General features: G+C 40.9%; 4 non-coding genes across 4 annotated transcripts; 2 read left to right on the forward strand and 2 right to left on the reverse strand.

Annotated features, from left to right (window-relative positions):
* The first annotated feature begins 1,376 nt into the window (after positions 1–1,376).
* trnah-aug (transfer RNA histidin (anticodon AUG)) lies at positions 1,377–1,450 on the forward strand. Its single transcript has one exon. It is a non-coding gene; the product is annotated as a tRNA-His (tRNA).
* Positions 1,451–10,541: 9,091 nt separating this feature from the next.
* Positions 10,542–10,613, forward strand: trnap-agg (transfer RNA proline (anticodon AGG)). The gene has a single exon. It is a non-coding gene; the product is annotated as a tRNA-Pro (tRNA).
* A 758-nt stretch (positions 10,614–11,371) lies between these two features.
* On the reverse strand, positions 11,372–11,444 carry trnaa-cgc (transfer RNA alanine (anticodon CGC)). The gene has a single exon. It is a non-coding gene; the product is annotated as a tRNA-Ala (tRNA).
* Positions 11,445–14,452: 3,008 nt separating this feature from the next.
* Positions 14,453–14,565, reverse strand: trnal-caa (transfer RNA leucine (anticodon CAA)). Its single transcript has 2 exons — positions 14,528–14,565; positions 14,453–14,498 (listed from the first exon to the last, which is right to left on the reverse strand). It is a non-coding gene; the product is annotated as a tRNA-Leu (tRNA).
* Positions 14,566–18,867: the final 4,302 nt, after the last annotated feature.

Here is an 18,867-nt window from a genome sequence, read left to right on the forward strand (position 1 = left end):
TTCTATCTGTACACCACATAGATAATCTAAACACAATAGAACCCTACAGGACACGCAGTTAGGGTCTCACACAGCGAATACCCTTGAACACAAGAGAGAAGGCACAGTTCAAATCTGCGAAACATCACCTCTGTCTTTAGAGACAGCTACATCAGAGAATGGAATCCCGGAAGTTTAAAATAACTTCTTTTAATACAGGTTCAAGCAAACCTGAAAGTTAGGGAGTTTCCGGACACTTTTGTTTTATTAAAAAGTGTCTGAAGCCTGAAAATGTAATTTGAAAAAAAACCCGCTATTGGACAATAGCAGGTACTTTTTGTAACGATTTGCTATTTCATGCTGGAAAACAAAGGAAACAGACCCAATGTTTGCTTTCAGGTGCGGTTCATTACATAAAAGATATTACTGAGGAGCTCGAATAAAATTTAAACGAGCCAGGTAGAAGTCGAACCTACAATCTTACGATCCGAAATCAGATGCGTTATTTATTAAACCGCTGGCATTTCACATAACCTGAATTCCCTCATAGTGTGCTCAGCGTCGCTACTAGTAATCCACCGCCACGTCTAAAATTTCGATTCCGATTCCGAAATTCCGATTGATTGAGAATTCAAAGAAAGACTGTTTTCTTCCACCACACCGTATAATTATCACATCCCCCAGACTCTCCAACTTCTCCAGACCTTGCTGGGTGAGCATTTGCTCCGATAAATTAGGTCACGTATCATGTTAAATCACTTCTTCTCAACACAACATTTCCTGGTGCACATTTTCTCTATGAAAAAAATACATTTTTCCCTTGCACGATTTTTCGTTTTTTATCAAAACGTACAGCAAGAAAAAAGAAGAAGAAATAGTGTCGCAAAAGAACTCTGTCGCCCTTGGGAGATGTCAAACGCATTGGACATGAAAAATGCCCAATAAAAGCCATTTCTCTTCGTTTCTCAGTGTCGGGGCTGCTACTGTATGTAAAAGAGGCAATTTTCTCTGAGAGCAGTTTCAGCGCTTTCTGAACGCAGATGTCTCAGAGCGGTGTGTCCAAGTAGCTGTTAAAGGTGATGGTTATCTTGTCACCATAGCTTCGTTGGTTAAAGCACCTTTCTATTAAACAAAAGAACCTATGTTCAAATCCCAGCCGTGTATTTCTTCCTATCTTGTAGTATAGATCTTACCATTTTGGGCACTCACAAAGGGCTTGATTTCGTTAAATGCATGTGTTCATTTCCTTTCTGGAAAACTTGTTTTTTGATGAAATTCACACAGCTTGCGAAACATGAAATTCAGTTCTTGGTTATCAGTGCAGAAGAAATATTACCGGCTGGCAAAAAGAACGGTAAGAGATTTTTTTTTGATTCGAGAAAAGACTCCACCAGTCAGTCTCTGTGGTGCAATCGGTTAGCGCGTTCGGCTATGAACCGTAAGGTTGGTGGTTCAAGTCCACCCAGGGACGTGTTTTTTTTTGCGATGTAAACATTGTTTTTGCATAGGTCGATTGGATTTCTCAGCTAAACCATAGCCATTTTAATATTTGTAGGAGATGCGACTGTTCAACACGTGTCAAAAATGTCCAATAATGCCCAACATCGCAACTCCCCAGAAAACCATATTCACCCAAGGAAAATGATCGTCTAATCGTCATTTATACTCCCCTCACATCCTCTGCTGAAATATTTTAAAAATACAACGCAGATTTGTTTGAGAGCTTGACAAGCATTGTTTTGTTAGCACTGTGCATCTGGATTTTGATATTTTGACATATTTACCCTAATTTTAAACTGTAAATACTGTACAATCTGTTGTAATTGTGTTGTAATATTAAAATATGTTAGCTGAGGATGCAAAGGGGTGAAAGGGAAAGGTCAGAGGGTATAGTAACAACAAGGTTAGGATTGGTGGAGGTGGTAGGGGTGTTGATGGTTTTTCTCTGTAGAGGATGATTGAGTTTTTTATCCTTCTCTGAAGTGAGAAACTGGAAGAGTTGGGAGTTGAGAGATCTGATGAGGTTAGTTATAGAAGGAAGTTGATGTGGAGCTGTTAGCCGTAAGAATTCCTTAATGTCTTTGATGTTGTCATCAAAGATAAACTGCAGTCAGCAAAGATAAAAAGAAAATGATCTTTGCATACTGCCTTGTCTTTCTCACACCTGAAGAAGGCTCCACGGCCAACACGTTGTGTTTCCTTTCTTCTCTTTTCAGCATGGAATAACCCTTTACTTGTTCCTTTGCAGCCTACGCATGCTGACGCAGCTACTCACCTGATATTTAAATTTCCTATAATCACAAATATGAATGTCTACTGTGGGTATTTTTTCCATGATTATTTATTCTGTCATTGAAGCATATTTTATGTCATACCGAAGTGTCATAATCACTGAATTTTTTTTTTCATTTAGAAAGTAAGAAAATGATAAATCACTATGAATTGCATTAAGCCTGTTCTGATCTAGATTGTCTATATACTTTAACATGCCATGTTCACAATGTCACAACTCAGAAATGCAACAGTGAAGTGTTGTAATTACCAATGTACATAGTGTCGGAACATTGAGATGTTTTGATAATGAGGAAGGAGGGACATGCCATGTTCACAGGGTCATATTTAAAAAAATGGCACAGTAAAATTTCCTAAAGTTCAGGATTTTGATAGTCTGTTCCATTGTCTCTCACACCTCAGTGTCAGAATTTTTAGATGTTTTTATAACCAGGGGGTAGGTTTATAGCAAGAAGCAGAAAGTGCCATCACCCGTTGCTCATCCTCGGTTAACCATATATTCTCATATGCCATGTTCTAGACGTCCCATTTATATTAAAAAGTTCTTGTAAAATGCAAGATTTTAAGACTTTTTATGGTCAGAAGGCAAGGTCGTGGTAAATATGCAGAAAGTGCCTGTGAACTTCTGTTTTGTCTTATTTACTTATTGTGTTTGTGTTACTGTGAGTTTTGAAAATTGGTTTACAATTTTCTGAAATGTGTTTCACACAAAAATGTTATTTGGATAGTCACTACTTACATATTCCCATTTACTGAGGATAAATACAGTAATCCATCCCGATTAGTACTTTTAAAAATTACTGTAAAGAGCCATCTACAGGCGAAAGGCGGCATAACATCACAGCAGCAGCATTTAAGGCAGAAGAAGAAGCTGGCGAATAAGAAGCCAGCTTCAGCCTCGTTAATGCAATACCATTGGGTGAAGTGGAAAAATATTTCTTGCTCTGAATCCTAACATTTTTATAGGAGGTGTTCTAGTACTTCTTGCCTCAGATAAAATTGCCAATACACTTATTTCTACTCCATCAATAGCAGCAGCGTTATCGGTACTGAGTCCTAAATGTACGTCCTGTCATCATATAAAATGTCAAAAGTTTCAACTGCATTCAACTGATCAAAGTTCTCTTCGATGACAGTTATAATTTTATCTAAAATACATCCGAAACAAATTTGCACTGTTTTTTTTATCCAGAAGAGCATCATCATGAGACTCAAAACATACCTGTTTTTTCTTCTTTCCAGGAGGAAGGATTGTTCAGATGCAAACATTGGTCCAAAATCAATGTACTCTCCTATCGCTGTTGCTTCTTTAAATCCTTCATTTGAACGTCGATATTGAGGGATGATATCGTACAAATTGTGGTTTTCTTTTAAAGCAAATTATATTAAAGTATGAGCCTCTGTTATACTGTAGTTGTCTTGGAAGTTTCGAAAGGTATAATATACCCCCTTGTGCCCTCAGCTAAAATATGATAAAATACAACAAAATTTATTTACATAGAACAGCACTTATGGTTACATGTATATTAAAATTAAGATAAATATACAAAAGTATTAAAATACAAATGTACAGTCCTAACATAATCATGCTGTCCAACTGTCTTTTTTGCTTGTCAAGTTCTCCAACAAATCTGTGTCGTAATTTTAAATATTCTAACTAAGGATGCATCAAGAGCATAAATGAATTCTTCTGCCAGCCGTTCAGTCCTTGGCTGAATATGATGTCCTTGAATGTTGGTCATTATTGGCCATTCCCAGTGATATTGACTTACATACTTAATTGTTTAACAAAAACATTCACATGTCTTGCAAATATCAAGTGGGTTAAGGTTTTGCTAAGAAATCCGAATAAGTAGAGATGAGGTTTACATTGCAATAATGAGAAGTGCATTTCTGGGTGGGCTCAAACCACTAACCTTTCAATTAACAGAGACTCACATGTGTCCCTTTTCTCCATTTGCAAGCTTAAAAAAAGAAAATAATGCTTTTTTCTTACCAGCCTGCGATATACAAGGCAAGATTTGTATTTCATCTTTCAAAAGCTGTATGAATTTCATGAAAAGCAAGTTGTTCCAGAAAGAAAATGAAAACTTGCGTTAAACAAAATCAAGCTGTACGTAATCATCCATAGTGATTCATTTTGTAAGACAAGCACTGCTGGGATTTGAACTCAGCATCTCCTGTTTTAAGAGGAAAGCATGTTAACCAAATCAGCCAAAGTGCCATCAATGGATCAACACCATGTCTGAGTCAGTGATTGCAGCTGACTGTCACTGGAGGACAGTTCATCGTTCAACAAGTCAGCCTGCATAATGAGGGGGAAGAGACTGACTTCTGTGATGCAGTATCGACAAATACTAACCTTCTGTCCAACTGTTCTCTGCTGCATTCTGGATTAGCAGGTAAATATTGGTTTCCATGAATGTGTAGGGGTTTTGTGTATTTACTGGGACAATTATTAATTGTAGCAGTAAGTCACAAAATGATTCTTTGATGGCTATTAGAAAACCGACCTTGTGAGTTAACTCATTAACGCACACACACAGATACTAATACACTTATTAATACATAAAATGTGCATATAAACATAACAGATCTTAAGAGTGTGGGTTAGCAGAATACAAAAGGTATATATTAAATCATGAAGAGTTCCAAACCAAGAGGGACATACATTCAGTATACCATTCATTTAGACTGTTTCGTAAATGAACTGGGATTACAACTTCTACACTAGATACTCAAAAGCAAGTACATCACTCATAGGTATTAGATTGATATCAATTGTGGTTGAGGTAACAATTGAATTCTCGAACTGTAATGCAGAATGTTGAATACTCATCCGATCTGTGTGGATTCAGATCTCCCGCGGACACAAAGAAGTAGTGGCAGGCTGTTGCTGTGTGCAATCGGCACTCTCTGGCTCGGTGCCAGGCAGTGGCCGGTGCGGCTGGCGAGAAGGAGAGGAGGGAGAGATTCCTGCTGCGATGCGCTGCTGATGCTCTTTGAAGACCGGCTAGTTAGTGTTGGCTGAAACTAGCAGAGCTTGTGCATATGGAAAGTGACTGCGGGTCCAAGCCAGTCACACTCTTTAGATGGGAAGAAGACCAGTTCGTTCCCGATGTAGCGCTAGCCCTGAATCCTGAGATTCAGCTGTCGACAGTTCCGACCGTAGTTCACTCGTTGATCAGGCGAGCTTTGGCGGTGGAGTACCGGTGGTTCACGAGGCTGTCAGCTGGGCTAACCTTGGGCAGATCTTTTTGTTAGGGGCACCTTCTGGGCATTGTGCTGCCTGTTTTATCTGGAGGAACTACGGTAGTTCAGTGGCTTAAAGTTCCGCGGGCATTCGAGACCCACGTGGGGTTACCCTGCCCTACCAGTTCCTGATTGGCTGATTGAGGTGGAGGATGAGTAACAGTGACCTCTGACCTTAGGGTTGTAAACCTTGGGATGAGCCTCTCCCATGGAATCTCCCAGACAGTAAGGCGCCAGAGATGACCATTTATTAGGGTGGCTGATGAATCTCAGCCTTGGGAGCTGTTCCTTATCAGGAAACTCTATCAGCTAGCAAAACACCTTAAATGTGAACCAGATGGAATGGCCTCTCTGTATCCAGCTGCACTGAGATGAGGGAGAGAGGGACTGGCAAGGGAGCAGCAAACTTAATTCCTGTATTTTAAATACACCTTGCCGCTACATAAGTGTCCTTAGAAGAAAAATATCTTCTATGATAGTGGTACAGTCCATCAAACCCCTCCTATAGCCTTTCAAAGAGAAAAAAAACTGACAACAAAGTATGTCTATGTGTGGTAATCAACCAGGTCTTACAAACATTCTTAAACCCTTCCACCTCCTTTCACTGCAAATGATTTGTACATGTTAGAAGGTTAATTTTGGCTTCTGATATTATGGTGGATTAAGAGTCCTGAAATCTTTGTAGAAGTACAAAGATGAAAGAAAGGGCAGTGTAATCATGGCCAAGAAAAGGCAAATGTTGGACTATCTGCTTGGATTGAATGGAGCAAAACGCAGGCAACTCCTTGAGCAGAACCTGCTTCACCCTTCAGACTGGGGTTTCTGAAGATCTGTACATTTGAACTTTCAAAGTGACTAAAGTAAAGGAGTTTTCCCTTTTTACCACATAATTCCCACAGATCAACACTAACAGAGAGCCTAATTCCAGCCAGGATTCAATCACTGTCTCTCAGGCATCCCAGCAGTGGATTTCATGACTTCAGAAAGCCATCTTCACTAGTGGAGAACTCAATGCTCTGAGGTTTACTGGCAGAGTCTCACACTGGGTAATGTTAGATGTTGATAAATAATGTCCTATGGAATTCTACTGTTGATAAACTCTACTATGGAACTGCGATGTGTCTTGAAAAAAATCTTCTATGATAGTGGTACAGTCCAGCACAGCCTTTAAAAGAGAAAAAAAACAAGGTAAGTCTGTGGTGTAATCAACTAGGTCTTGCAAACATACTTAACCTCTTCCAGCTACCAACATTACAAATGCTGTTTACACATTAGATGGTTATTTTTGGCTTCTGATATTATGGTGGATAAAGAGCCCTGGAATCTTTGTAGAAGGACAAAAGATGGAAAGAAAGGGCAGTGTAACCATGGCCAAGAGAAGGGAAATGTTGGAGAGATCTTTTTTCATTCACTTTTTATCATTGTTTTTCCAGCCCAACAAAGATCAACATATATGAGCAGGCGTCCTGTGCCAAATCCAATCTGACTTCCTTCCAAGCATAAAGGAATGTGAGTGAATTAAATATTGACATATGAAAATACACAAAAATATGCAATCACACTGTAGTGTGCTCTCTGAAGGCACCAGTTCTGTAGGGTTTGGGCATTTACTGGGACAATTATTAATTGTAGCAGTAAATCACAAAATTGATTCTTTTGATGGCTTTAGAATCCAACCATGCGACATAACTCGAACAACGCACACACACAGGTACTAATACACGAGGATACATTTATTAATACATAGAATATGCATATAAACCTAACAGATCTTATCGAGAGGGTTATCAGAATACAAAAGGTATATATTCAGTCAGATACAAAGTGTTACACATATCAAAAGGACATACGTTCAATATATCATTCATTTAGACCGTTTCGTAAATGAACTTGGTTATAACTTCTATATTAGATTCTCAAAACAAGTACATAACTCTTAGGAATTAAAGTGATATCAACTGGTTGGGATAACAATTGAATTCTCTAGCTGTAATGCAGTGAAGTTGAATACTCATCCAATCTCTGGGGATTCAGATCTCCTGCAGACTCAAAGAAACAGTTGCAGGCTGTTGCTGTCCAATCCGCGCTCTCTGGCTCGGTGCCAGGCTGTGCTGTGCGGCTTGTGACGGTGTGGTGCTGATGCTCACTGACCGGCTGGTTAGTGTTGGCTTTAACTAGCAAAGTTTGCGCACAGGAGAAAAGATGACTGTGGGTCCCAGCAAGTCAGGAAAAAGACCGGTTCGTTCCTGATGAAGCGCTAGTTCTGAATAGTGATTCAGCTGTCCACAGTTCCGACCTGTTCACGAGGCCTGCTGCTGGTGCTAACCTCGGGTGGATCCTCTGGTTACTCTCTGGCAACCTCCGCTCTAGACTCTTAGAACAAAGGAAAGTTCTGGCACTCGGACACACTGGCCATTCCGTGGTTGTCCGGGCTGAGTCTCAAGATGGTCAGGAGGTGCGCTGTGAGAATGTCCTGCCCTTGGGAGCCTTCTGCTCCTGGGCCGTCCTGCCCTGGAATTCTCCTTTGAATTCCCTTTAGAAAAGTCCACAGAATTCTCCTGAATCTTACTACAGGCTCTCTGTGTTGCCTGTTTTTACCTGGAGGAACTCCAGCTCGTTGATTGGCTGAACGTTCCATGGGCATCAGAGTCCCACGTGGGTTACTTGGCCCTACCAGTCCCTGATTGGTTGATCAAGGTGAGATATGAGTCATTTACTCCTGACACCTAGGAATGCAGTCCATCTGGCACTCCCTAGACAGATAGGCGCCAATGGATGACCATTGATCATGATAGCCAGGCTTAGCTAAGTGCATCCCCCTTTGGGAGCTGTCCCTTATCAAAGGAAACCTTAAATCAGCCTGCATGAATAGTTTCTCTGTGGCTGCACCACAGAGATGAACAGAGATGGGGCCTCATTTGGGAAGGCTCAGAACACTTAATTCTTTCTTATTAATAAGCCTCGCCGCTACAACACATATGCAGTTTGAGCAAACATAAGACAATAACCAAGTACCACAAACTACCAGGCATCTAGTATCATTAGCAGTTCAGGTGGGGAGCTGCGTCACCATGTGTAGGCTGCAAAGGAACAAGTAATAGGTCTATTCCATGCTTAAAAGAAAAGAAAGAAAACACAACATTTCAGCCGTGGAGCCCTCACACCTGAAGAAGGCTCCACGGCTGAAATGTTGTGTTTTCTTTCTTCTCTTTTCATCTAGTGTCATTAGCCTTTTAACAGTTCCTGTCAAAATAAAATAGAAATGGAAAACATTCTAGAGAGAGTTTGAAATACCAAGGTACAATTTAAAACATATCTCTTCCACTACAACCACAATATTTTGGAGAGATCGTTGAACCTCACTGTTCTGACATGTCCGTTAGCCTACGTCCTGCTTCAGCAATGAATGTGGCGGGGCATATTCTGAGGGAGATGAGGTCAATCAGGTGGCAGGAAAACCACGCTATGCTTTTTGCTTTTTTTGAGATCCTGAAAAGGACAGAGGGGCCATGTATATGTGTGCAGCTGGATATGTAATTGCAGGTGGTGTAGCAAATTCTGCTGAAGCCCCACTGCCTGGTGTGGACGGTAGCTGTGCATGTTGCAGCAGAATTGTGCATGTGAGATCAAGGGGGCATGTCATGTGTTTCAGCACTTCACTCCCTTCAGTAGCACATGATTCCCTGAGTTCTTTGGATGACCTGTGGACCGATCTTTCACGATGAAGAATTCCTTAAGAAGAATAGATCTCAGCCCACCATCCCAATGCCTCCGTCTCAAAACACCAACCTCCCACTGCACTTAGTCTGCAAGGCAGTCCTTTCAAGTGTGATGACGACGCTGGGACCTTCGTTGCCTATTGTACGAGCTGAACTTTTGTGCTCATCAATTCAACGCTCTTTCCATCAACTCATCTTGTCTTTTGACGCTTCGTGTTTTGCGCTCCTTTGACTATCGGCATATCGGGTGACTGCAAACACTGAAGTTCTTGCTTACGGAGTGTGGAACATTGTTTTCAAGTGATCGCTGTTCTGTCATGTTGACGCCGAGTGAATCTTTCTTTGGCAACATGGGCAGGCCGACAGCAGCGCGAGCGAAAGTAATGGCAAATTTCTTGACTTATTTCTGAATGTGAATGTTCTTTAGGAAAGGGATGCGGCGTTGCTTCTCGCCCGTGTAAAGGTCACGCATTCCAGACGTGGTTATGAGTGAACAGTTGGCACAAGAGTCTGAAAAGAGCAAGAGAGGAAGCAACCCTGCCCCATGTGAGGAACAAACTCACGACCTTCAGATTATGAGATTGACACACTACCTACTACGCCAATGAGGCCGGCTGCAGTGCATGTGTCGGAAAGTTTGCCTCACGTGAATTTCAGTCACCTATACACTAATCTTGCGACGCCCTCTGCTGGATGTTGCATTTGCCTTTTGATCTCACCGATACTTTTTTGGTCTGTTTCTGTTGCGAGTCCGTCTTTCAGATCTCACCTAGCACAAGTCTCTCTGGCTGAAGTGGCCTCTCTGCTTCAGCATCGTGCCCTCACTCAGCCATTAAAAATGTCACTCGGACTTCTGACATGCTGACATGAAATGTCAAGAGAGAGTGGCGGAGACGCTTAAGCCAGAGAGAAGATGAAAAGGGGGCGTGGCTGCGAAATGCTTGACAGCTGCACGATGCTCTCCATGAAAGGCATGACCACAGGCTAAAAGACACCTTTCAGCACATCAAGCTCTAAGCACACACCTAGAGAACGCAGGAATTGATGCTGCTACTTCCCACATGCAAGGCAAGCGCTGTACCATACAAGCCAAACCCGCTTGCTGGGGCTTATGCCTCGGCGTCACCTAGTGCCACTTGTTCCCCTCTTACCAGGCAAAGTTCACTGCCCTTCGTCTGCAAGGCAACCGTGTAATTGCGGCTTTCTTGACTTATTGATGAAGGTCTGACTGGACGAGCGAATGACGCCTCTCCCCCATCCTCAAGCTCACTGACAGATTGAAATAGCCAATGTTGCCGTGGCTCGTTGGTCTAGTGGTATGATTCTCGCTTAGGGTGCGAGAGGTCCCGGGTTCAACTCCCGGACGAGCCCTCGTGTGCTCTTTTCCTCCTCTTCCACAAGACTGGGAACTGATATCCACATCACTTCGCAGCGTCTGCTTATGGCAAACGATGGAATGTGACTAATGACTGAACGAGCCTGGCGAATTCTCATCACGTGGCACAATGAGAGCGTGCAGTCAGCTCTCCAAGGCGGCAACCTCATTGCTCGTTCAAAAGAACACGTACTGAAAACTCATCACCACTATGTCGTAGATGAGCACCGCGATCGCTTGTTGTCATGCGTCCTTACTTGGGAAATGCAAAAGCAAAAACTGCCCTCTCTCAGCCACCGAAACGTGTGCGGCTCGCCTTGCGCTCTCTGCGCCTCGCATATTTGTGGAGCTGTCTGCTCTTCTTTCTGTTGAAGTACTCAAGTTACGGGGCGTCCTGCAGCCTATGATGTTCTCACTGAGAGCTTTCAAGATTTGAAGGAAAACTACGAGCTTGATGGCTCAAGTCGAACAAATGTGATTGTTAAGCAATCGATGATCAAAAGCACGTCTTCTAACAATTTGTGAGAGTATTATCAGCACTGTTTTCACTCGGATATACTTCTCACTTGCTAAGCTGACAAACTGGACGAGAAAATGCTGGAGACGCACTCAGTGCAGACTGAGGTTGGGAAGGAGGTGTGGCCCTTCAACGCTTGACAACTGAAGGACATTCTCTCCACAACGGAGGAGCACCTATCAGAAGTCGCAGAGGCTAAATTAGAGCACCGGGCTCCCAGAGCTCCAAACTCAGACCTGGAGGATGCGGGAATCGATCCCGCTATCTCTCGCATGCGAAGCGAGCGCTCTACCATTTGAGCTAATCCCCCGCGCTTCATGCTTCTCGGCATCATGTCTTAACGCCTCTGCCCCTCTTGCCAGGCACCGCCCACTGCCCTTGGTCTGCAAGGCAGTCCTTTCAAGTGCGATGACGACGCTGGGACCTTCGTTGCCTATTGTACGAGCTGAACTTTTGTGCTCATCAATTCAACCCTCTTTCCATCAACTCATCTTGTCTTTTGACGCTTCGTGTTTTGCGCTCCTTTGACTATCGGCATATCGGGTGACTGCAAACACTGAAGTTCTTGCTTACGGAGTGTGGAACATTGTTTTCAAGTGATTGCTGTTCTGTCATGTTGACGCCGAGTGAATCAGTGTTCTGATGTGTGACAGTGACAGTGAAGCTCTGCTCTGTGTGCTTTAGGAGAGCTGATGTCCTCTGTGAAAGAAGAGGCCCCAGAGTACTATGACGATGCTGTAACTATACCTCAGAGTCCAGATGCCTTGTCAGGTGGGTTATTTCAGTCCAGTCCCAAAGAGAAACCTTGTACCAATCCCAGAAACTCTGAGTCTCTCTCCTCTATGTACTGCAGACCACATCACACTGAGTCTGTTTATTCTGCTGCCAGTGTCCAGCTCCTCTTCAAATATTTCACAAGGATACAAAGCATTGCCTTCTCTGTTCTGATACAGGCTGCACTGTTGTCAGTCACCATCTCAATTTAAAAAAATGGAATGGGTTTGAAATGTATTATATAATCAGGTTGCCTGATCCCCTGTATTTTATATCTGATGTGTAACAGTAAAACTGTCTCTGTGTGCTTCAGGAGAGCTGATGACTTCTGTGAAAGAAGAGGCTCCAGAGTACTATGATGATGCTGTAACTGTGCCCCAGAGCCCAGACACAGTGTCAGGTGAGTTATCATAAATAAGACTTGGTAGTACACTCTGTACCAGCCTGCATTAGCCTTTGTCATTAGAAATAAACACTACCTGGAAGAGAAATAGTCTCTGACAAGCCAGTATGTGTCAGAATGACAGCGAGATTACTGACCTGCTCTTCTGTTCACAGGGAGACTCCTCTCTGATGCGGCACCTTCTGGATACAGTGTGGATGACAGTGAGGGAGACCCCACTTTAGGTAAAGGGGACTACAGCCAGGGATCTCGGTGTGAGTGAGGTAGTTCAGGGATGAAGAAGATGATCCCCAGTAATCAATCGCTGTGCCAATCTCATCCAAGACAAGAGGGCACCAGGTCTAAGTGGTGGCTCAAATTGTGCTGTGTCCTGCATGGATCAATAGTAGCTAATACAGAGTCCTGATTGCATACCTCAGATGTCAGATCTAAGTGGGGAATTGATTCTGTTTTTTTATGTTCTGCTAGAGTATCTATTGGCTTGCCTTTATCAGCTGTGTTGGAAAGATAATCTGTGCTTCGTCTCAGGAAAAAATCATCAGTACTGTCATTTTATTCTGTGCGTATGGCCGTTATTTAAAGTATATAAAAATCACGAGTTCATAGATTTCTCCAAATATCAACGACACCTTGTAAACCTGTGATAAGAATTCCTTCAATCCAATAGTTTCACTCCAGGGAAAAGGCAGGGAAACATAGAGAATTCTTATTTAAAGACAACATCCGTATTGGATTGCATGTAAGCAGGCATCACTCAGAATTCCTAATATGATTCTGAATTCAGTTTTGCAGTTCTTTAGTGTTTTACTACTTTCAGAGAGTCCTTTATTGACCTTGCTGAAGCAGAGAAGCGACATAATCACAAATGTGACCAGTTTTTTTGCTGTTTCTGGTTAATAATGATTATTATTTTGTATTTTGATTAGTATTTTTCGTAGCATTCTTCTTCAGCTTTTAAGTTATTTGGTGAGCAAGAACCACTGAGAACGAATCTGAATGTGTGAGCCCATTTCAAAAAATAAAAAAAATAAGTTATATAAATCAAACCTTTTCTTCTGTAGTAATTTCATTTGATATTAAAATTAGTCCTGATTTACAATTTTTGGACATGGTTCATCTTAAATAATTTTGTAATAAGTTTCAGTTTAGGAAAATCATGCCCCAAAGCTACCAAAACTGGTAATGTTCACATAATGTGTAATGCAATAGCAGCAGTTGGGGTGGGAAACAAAAGGCATCTTTTGGTATGAATCCTAAAACTTCATAGATGGCGTTCTAGGATTTCTTGCTTCAGATAAAGCTGTCAATACAACATAGATTTCTACTCAGTCAATATCAGCAGTGTTATCACTACCAAACGCTAAATATAGATCCTGGCAATACTTCATGAGTTGTTCATTAGAAAATTGTTTATGTTTTTTTTTAACATATTTTCAATACCAGACAAAAAGTCGAAAGTTTCAATTTCATGCAACTGATGAAATCTCTCTTCGATGGAAGTTATAAGTACAGTACATCCAAAATACTGCGGAATCAATCAAATTTACATGTTTCTTGTGGATCCAGAAGATCATTTTGAGACTCAAAACATGCCTGTCTTTTCTTTTTTCGAGGACGAAGGAGTAGGAGCAGGAGTAGCAGTAATGGCAAGAACATGTTTAGAGTTCAGCACTTCTCATTTCTAATGCGGAGCCATCGACTCGGAAAGCACCAGCCCCGATAAAATAAATTGCAGAATTGCTGCCTACACGCTTTGAATTGCTGGCATTCTCTGAAAGCGTTCCTTTTTGAGGGTTCATGAAATTCCTCACATTTGAGCCAACACTAAAATATTTCATTTGGGGTCGCCTAATTCATAGTGCAAACCGAATCTACAGGGGAATGGTGTGGCACATGAAGCCGTTTGTTATTCTGTTGTGAGGTGTGAGGGGCGGAATGCAAATCGAGTTGGTGAATAGAAAATGAAACAGGAGTCACTTCTTGAGCTACAAATTCCAAAAAGTATGAAAACCTGTGCATTTTAACAGTGCAGAATACTCACAAATTGCACTGAGTTGCTTGCTTTCTTCTGCTGCTTTTATATTTCAGTCATTCACTGTCAGCTAGCACTGGAACAATTCAAGAGAGGTAAAAACAGAAGCAGTCAGGAGTGGGGTTTGAACCCACGCCTCCATTTGGAGACCAGAACACCCAAGCCAGCTGAAAAGACACACATCCTTGAGTCTGGCGCCTTAGACCACTCGGCCACCCTGACAAGCAAAAGCAAGGTGTGTGCTGAATGCACCAGTAGTTGACTAAACTGAGATTCTTCCCTGAAATTATTTGCTTGCGAAGAGCCAAGTTGCCTTGAATGGATCTTGGAATTCAAATATACGGATGGATTGTTATTTGGTTGTGAGTTTTGAGGGGCGTATTATAAATTGAGTTGGTGAAAATGCGCTTTTTGTTAGTCTGTCGGGAGGCTGCACAAGGTGTTTAGAGGGAGAACGTCTAAAAGACAGGCTCTCTATGTTTAACATCAAGGCAGATTTATTTTTTCTCAATGGAAATGCTCATCAGCGCTTTCAGCTTTACGTAGGGAATAACATCTGCTGAGATCACTTTTGAGCCAGTGCACATGGTAATGTGCCACCAAGTACATTTAATATTGGCTGTGGTAGCGAGCTGCTTTTGTTTGTGAGGCTTTTACTTCTTCAAGCTGAATTATCGGCAGGAGTAGTTTATTAAATCTTTGCTCATAGCGCTCCATCAGAAATACCTTGTCCATGTTCAAAAGAGATCAGAGGATTTACTTCATACTTTCACATAGCATACCTTACACGAAAGATTTAAATGGGGAATTGATTGTGCTTCTTGATGTTGTTCCTGTGGTTGCCTTGGTTACAATGGTGAACATTCTTCCACGTTCTGCTAGAGTATCCACTGGGTGGGCTTTATCAATTGGCTCGGATAGGTCATCAGTGCTCCGTCTCCAGAAAAATAATCAGCACTGTCTTTTTTCTGTGTGCATGACCGTCTTTTAAAACATATAAAATCACGAGTTCATTGATTTCTCCAAATAACAACAATACATTTTAACCCAGCGGTTAGCATTCCTCCAATCCAATAGTTTTACTCCAAGTAAAAAGCAGCGCAATATATAGAGAGATGATATTCAAAGATTTCAATGTTCTTATTGGATTGCCTGTATGCAGATATCGCTCAGAATTGCTAATATGATTTTAATTCAGTTTTTCTCTACTACTTTCAGAGTTTTTTATTGACCTTGCTGAAGCAGAGAAGTGACATAATCACAAATGCGACCAGTTGTGCAGCTGTTTCTGGTTAATAATGATTAATGCGAAAAAAAAACAGCTCCTTGCATTCAGAGCAAGAGCAACCAACATGCTCACTTGTTGAGTTGGGTATTTTCCAAGCTACTGTTCCTTAGCTGTAAAGTTATGTGGTGAGCAAGGACCTCTGAATCCATCAAGAAGACAGGAAAACTAATATCGCACTGCCGTCTTGTGTACAAAATATTTGTTCAGCTCTAACGTCTGTGTGCGTTGACAAGGCATCTCAAAAGGATGTATTAAATAAGAAAATGATCCTTTATGATACCATTCCTGTGGTTGGAGCGTTGTTTCGCCCTTTTACATTCTACAATTTTTACAGACAAGGTTTTATCACTGGAGTTGTACAGAACAAGTGTGCATCAGTCCATGAAAATCATCAGTACTGCTGGTTTTTAACGCTTGCGTTAAAAGACAAAGCAAAGGATATAACCTGTAAATGTCTTCATGTCTTACAGGTTATGAAATACAATTTCTTCCTTTCTTAATAATTTCTTAGTATTGATAGATGCTTTTTTGGAATTTTAACAAAATCACAATTACAGACATTTGGGGTTAAACTGTTATTCACATACTCTAACAAAGAGAAACGTTAGTGTCTTCCAGTTTGTGAGCCCATTTCTCAAAATATAAAAAAAATAAGTTATAAATATTGAATTGTTCTATTTTGTAGGCTTGCATAGTCTTATTCATATTTCAGTTAAACATTTTCTTCTGTAGTAATTTCATTTGATATTATATTAATCCTGATTTACAATTTTTGGACATGGTTCATCTTAAATAATTTTGTAATTAGTTTCAGTTTTGGAAAATCGCACCCAGAAGCTACCAAAACTGGTAATGTTCATGTAATGTGTAATGCAATAGCAGTATTTTGGGTGAGAAAACAAAAGGCATTTCTTGGTATGGATCCCAACACTTCATAAGCGGCGTTCAAGGACTTCTCGCTTCGGATAAAGCTGTCAATACATCATAGATTTTTACTCAATCAATATCAGCAGTGTTATCGCTACCGAACGCTAAATATAGATCCTGGCAATACTTCGTGAGATCTTTGTAAGAAAATCCAAAATACTACAGAAGCAATCAAAGGTATATGTTTCTTTTGGATCGAGAGGAGGATAATTATGAGACTCGAAACATGCCTGTCTTTTCTTTTTTTGAGGACAAATGGATTATTGAGGTGTAAAGATGGGTTCAAAACCAATCATCTGCTATTGCTGCTGTTTCTTTGATAGTTTCTTCAAATCCTTCAACTGATCATCGATATCGAGGAATAATATTACACAAATTGTGGTTTTCTGTTAATTGCCAATTTTATTGTAATTACATCTTTGTTTACAGATGTCTTGCATGTATCACAAGGTATAATAGTCGCTGTGCGTCCTCAGCTAAAATGTTTAAAAAGTACGACATAAGTACAATATGCTTAACAACATTTATGGTTATATCTATATTAAAATGAAGGTAAATATACCAAGATATTAAAATACAATTTTAAAGTCCTAACCTAACAATGCTTGTGAAGTTTTCCAATAAATCCGAACTGTAATTTTGAATTATTATTGCTGAGAATGCAAAGAGAGTACAAATATCAAATTCAATGAGTGAAAATACAAAAGTAGTTCACTAAACTGAGTTTCTTCCCTGAAATGATTTGCTTGCGAAACACTAAGCAGCTTTGAACGGATCGCGGGAATCAGATATAAGATGGGTTAAGAGTGTGCTTTCCAACTTTTGAGTAACATTTTTCTTTGATAGGGCGGAGTTGTCTTCACAATCTGGGTTAAATCAAAAGGAGTGACGTCAGTACAAAACAGCTTTCCTTCTTGGGGAACAACGGTTGTGTTCCATATTTCTAACTATTTTGGTTTCGAGATCTCAATTTAGTGTGAAACATAAAAGCCAGCCGGCTAAATGGTCTTTCAACTAATCGCCCGTGCAGGGATCAAACCCCAGCTGCTGGTACGAGTAGCGTAAGGCTCTGCAACATGCAGACGAGGAACTAATCTCTGCTTCTTCATTATATACACAGTGAGCTATATTTGCAAGCCTACTGCCCCCTACGGGCTCTGTATTTCATTGCGGTACAAGACCGGTCGTGGAGACTTCTCGGTCTCGGTGAAAGTGATACACTCCGTAAAATTTCAAGACATTCATTTGTTTTTAAAGGAAAATCACCAACAGCGGCCGAGATCTATTGGAGGTTTTTTTTTTCATTCTATACTGCGATTTCTGAAGGGTACCCTGTGAAAATACGAGTTTTGACGAGAAGGGATAGACATATATGGTCAGCAGGCTTGGGGAATTGGACCTTATGGTGAAGGCTGCGGGCTCAGCAGCAGCAGACCCTGATCAGTATCGGTTGACTCCGATATTTACCTTAGTGTCGATATACTAAGATGTTTTGGTAACGAGGAAGGAGGGACAAAGCAATTTGGCAGAATGTGTGCTATTTTGTTGACTATAAATCCCCACATGCTGTGTTCAGAGGGTCATTATTAAAAAAAACGTAACAGTAAAATCTCTTGTACTTCACGATTATGAGTGCCTGTTACATTGTGTCTCACACCTCAGTGTCAGAATTGTGAGACGATTTTGTAATCAGCAGAAATTGCATTCACCTTTTCCCAATGCATTCTCACATGCCATTTTCTCCCATGCCATGTTCAGAGGGTCATATTTTTAAAATGGTACAGTAAAATGTCCTGAAGTTCAGGATTGTGACAGTCTGTTATATTGTGTCTCACACCTTGATGTCAGAAATATGAGACAATTTTAAAATCAGGAGGGAGGGCCCTAGCAATATAACAAACATTGCATTTACCATTTGACAATGTATTCTCTCATGCCATGTTCAGAGGGTCGTATTTAAAAAACGGTACAGTACAATGTCCTGAAGTTCAGGATTTTGATAGTCTTTTCCATTGTCTCTCACTCATCTGTGTCAGAATTTTTAGACATTTTTATAACCAGGAGGTAGGTTCACAGCAATAAGCAGAAAGTGTGATCACCCTCTGCTCATCCTCAGTTAACCATATATTCTCATATGCCATGTTCTAAATATCCCATTTAAAACTGCTATATTAAAATTTCTTGCAAAATCCAAGAGTTTGAGACTTTTTATGACCAGAAGGCAAGGTCGTGGAAAATATGCAGAAAGTGCCAGTGAACTTATGTTTTGCCTTTGTCTTATTTACTCGTTGTATAACATGCCAGATTGT

Source organism: Atractosteus spatula, unplaced genomic scaffold (genome assembly GCF_055471065.1).
Source record: "Atractosteus spatula isolate fAtrSpa1 unplaced genomic scaffold, fAtrSpa1.hap1 Scaffold_95, whole genome shotgun sequence".
NCBI classification, from domain to species: domain Eukaryota; kingdom Metazoa; phylum Chordata; class Actinopteri; order Semionotiformes; family Lepisosteidae; genus Atractosteus; species Atractosteus spatula.